This window comes from Peromyscus leucopus, chromosome 8b (assembly GCF_004664715.2).
Source record: "Peromyscus leucopus breed LL Stock chromosome 8b, UCI_PerLeu_2.1, whole genome shotgun sequence".
Classification (NCBI taxonomy): domain Eukaryota; kingdom Metazoa; phylum Chordata; class Mammalia; order Rodentia; family Cricetidae; genus Peromyscus; species Peromyscus leucopus.
In genome coordinates, this window is record NC_051086.1 from 56,034,839 (window position 1) to 56,038,108 (window position 3,270).

The 3,270-nt window shown below is 45.7% G+C and overlaps 1 long non-coding RNA gene across 1 annotated transcript in view; it reads right to left on the reverse strand.

The window, feature by feature from the left end:
• Positions 1-574: 574 nt before the first annotated feature.
• LOC119086912 overlaps positions 575-3,270 on the reverse strand; it is a 4,596-nt gene continuing 1,900 nt past the window's right edge. The window contains exon 2 of the long non-coding RNA XR_005090310.1: positions 575-761. This is a non-coding gene — a long non-coding RNA (uncharacterized LOC119086912). The remainder of the gene's footprint in view (positions 762-3,270) is intronic.

A 3,270-nucleotide genomic window follows, 5' to 3' on the forward strand; every position in this document is an offset into this window, starting at 1 on the left:
TGAGAAATATCGGCGAGGCTCAGTACCTGCCAGCTGCCTGATTTGGGGGTTAGTCTGCTGACACTAACAATGGCAGCTTGTGGGAGTTGGGAGGACAGTCAAGGTCCTTGCCCAGCAGAAGCTGCTGGAGTCCTAACTCACATTGTCTCAGCATCACCTCTGATTTCAGCCAACGTTCCTGGAGAGCATGCTTTCACTTTCTGCTCCAGGATTTCGGGTAAGGCCTCAGCTGACAGAGGGGTTTGACTACTCTAGCTGCCCCATGGAAAGGAATCCTGTAATATTTGTGGTTTCGTGGCTGGCTTACTTTACTTAAAATAATATTCCCAGTGTTCGCCCATGCTGCCTCAATGGACAGGATGTCTTTCCTATTTAAACCTGAGCGACCTGCCACACAGTTTATCTATTATCAATCAGTGGGTGCTTAGGTCACATCCAAGCCTTAGCTGTTGTCAAAGCACTGCTATGACTGTGGGTGTGCTTGAACATATTCACCAACCATTTACAGAACCCTTACTGTCTTCTAGGGACTGTGGCAAGGCCTGGAAAAACAGCAATCAGCAAGACAAACACCTTGGCTTTGAGGAGCTTGTATTCCAGTGCAGATAGGCCGTGTTCATGCAAGTCACTATCCTCTGACTGCAGGTACCAGCTAGTGACATGCCAAGATGGGGTCAGGGTATGTAGTTCATAGTGATAGGAGAGATGAGACCTGCTTTATCCAGGGTGGTCTGAGCAGGGATGTCCATAGATGAGTTTAACTGGAAGAAACAACATAAGGGATGAGAGGTTTATGATTCATGCTTCCATGGGGTTTCAGTCCTCCATGGCTGTGTTCATGGCAACAGGTACATGAGGTAGAAGCATTACATCATAGTGGATCATGGTGAGCTATGACCTTCAAAGACCTGCCCTTATTAAGCTAATTCTACCACGTAGAACCCACCTTCTAATGGCTCCACAATCTCCCAAAACAGTACCATCAGCTGGGGAACAAGTGCTCAAAACAGGAGTCGGCTGGGGACATGTCACATTCAAATCATACGGCACAGGCCATTTTCCCACTTCCCAAGTGGTCTGTTTATGTTGCCTGGCCAGATATGTGCACAACAAAGACAAGGTTTCAGGCCGTCTCTACCACCTCTAGACCAAGTGAGAAGGAACGGTGTAGTCATCCAGTCCTCCCACTTCCCACCCCAGGTGGGGACAACGCATCTGGCAACCAATGAGGGTCTCAGCAGTTGTAACTCACACAGCCAGAATGAACGTGGCATCTGCTGCCTAGAAGGACTGTGGCTTTGTAAATGGGCTAGCCTTGTGTTTCCCCTTCCCATCCACCCCATCGTTAGCCAGCACCCTAGACACCTCTCTCGTGACAGCCAGTCCCGCAGGTCCTTCTGGTCCTGCCCATGCTCTCGGCAGGACTTCCCAGCTTCCCCTCCACCCCTGGAGCGCTCCTCCTTCTCTCTCTCCTACACCTTCACAAAGGACAAGGACATCATGCCTTAAACTTCCTTCTATACAAGAGGAAATTATGGACTAGAGGTGACTGGGGGCTTAACGGGCAAGAGAAAAATCTTATTTGATGCTTACAAATTCATTATGCTGGTCTCTTGGTTCATATCTCAAAAACATATTGAATGACTTCCATGTCTGGTTTCTTCCAACTGAAAGAAATTAGACATCTAGAAAAATGCCTAACACTGAAGGAAAAAGTAAAGGAAGGAAATCTGAAGAAAATATACACGCCATGTTTTTAGACACTGAATAACAGGTAGCCCAGATCCCTGAGAAGAGAGGAATTAATTGTGGAGATCTTAGCTCATGGCCTCACAGCCTCAGGGAATGTTTGATCGCAATACAATGAGGAGGACCCCAAACTGAGCATGGAAGTCCTTCTGAGCTGTGGAGGAAAGACTGGAGATCTAAATGTAAAGCAATCTGTAAGAAAAAGTACTAAGAAAATACAAGTGACATTGAAAAAAGCTCCAGATGTCTACAGAAGAGTATCCCAGAGGGTTGAACCAAGAATTGATACACTCATGTGTGAGAAGAAAATACCCAAGGCTAGGAAAAGGGCTGCCATAAAGTACTAGGCCAAACAATGTCTGGAATTCACACAAGACTAGAAATAGTCTAACGAAAAGCTCTTGTCACCCATCAATCACTAGATAGAGTCCTCAGAAAGATCACACATTAGTAGCAGAGTTAATTAACCTCAAAGTAAAGTCTCCCTACTATAATAAGCCTTCAAACAAAGTCTACATGAACCAAGATTATTCACAAGTGTTTTACTACATGCCAGAACAGAATCCAACACTCTACAAAGGACTATATCAAAATACAGCACTCAACAGCATGCATTTTACAGCATCTAGTACCCACTTAAAAATCACCAGGTAAACCGGGCGGTGGTGGCGCACGCCTTTAATCCCAGCACTCGGGAGGCAGAGGCAGGCGGATCTCTGTGAGTTCGAGGCCAGCCTGGGCTACCAAGTGAGTCCCAGGAAAGGCACAAAGCTACACAGAGAAACCCTGTCTTGAAAAAATCAAAAAAATAAAAAAATAAATAAATAAATAAAAAAATCACCAGGTAGGCTGAGGATACAGCCCAGTTGGTACAGCACTTGCTTAGTACTCACAAAACTTTGCATTATGGTCTGGAGAGATGGAGAACAACTAAGAGCACTGCTTGCTCTCACAGAGGACCCAGGTTCAATTCCCAGCACCCACATGGCAGCTCCCAACCATCTGTACCTCCAGTTCCAGGGGATCCAGTGCCTACATCTGGCCTCTGTAGGCATCAGGCACACACAAGGTGCACAGATATACATGCAGGCGAAGAGCACATGCCCATTAAATAAATTTTAAAGTGCTGCATTCATTCAATCCCCAATTCATTAACTGAGTGAAGGGACACATGTCTGTAATCCCAGGAAGTAGAGGCAGGAAGATTATAAAGGCAAGGTCATTCTTGAATACATTGCAAGTTTGATACCAGCCTGGGATAAAGGAGATTCTGTCTCAAAAAGGAAAGAAAGGAAAGGAAAAGAAAAGAACCACACATACAAGGAAGAAAAGGTTTACCCATTACCTGGAGAAAAATATAATCCCTGGGCTGAAGAGATGGCTGAGTTGTTAAGAGTTCTTCCTGCCCTTGCAGAGGGCCTGAGTTCAGATCCCTGGACCTACACTGGATAACTCACAAACACCTGTAACTCCACTCCGGGAGATCTAACAGGCACCTACACACATGTGCATATACATATA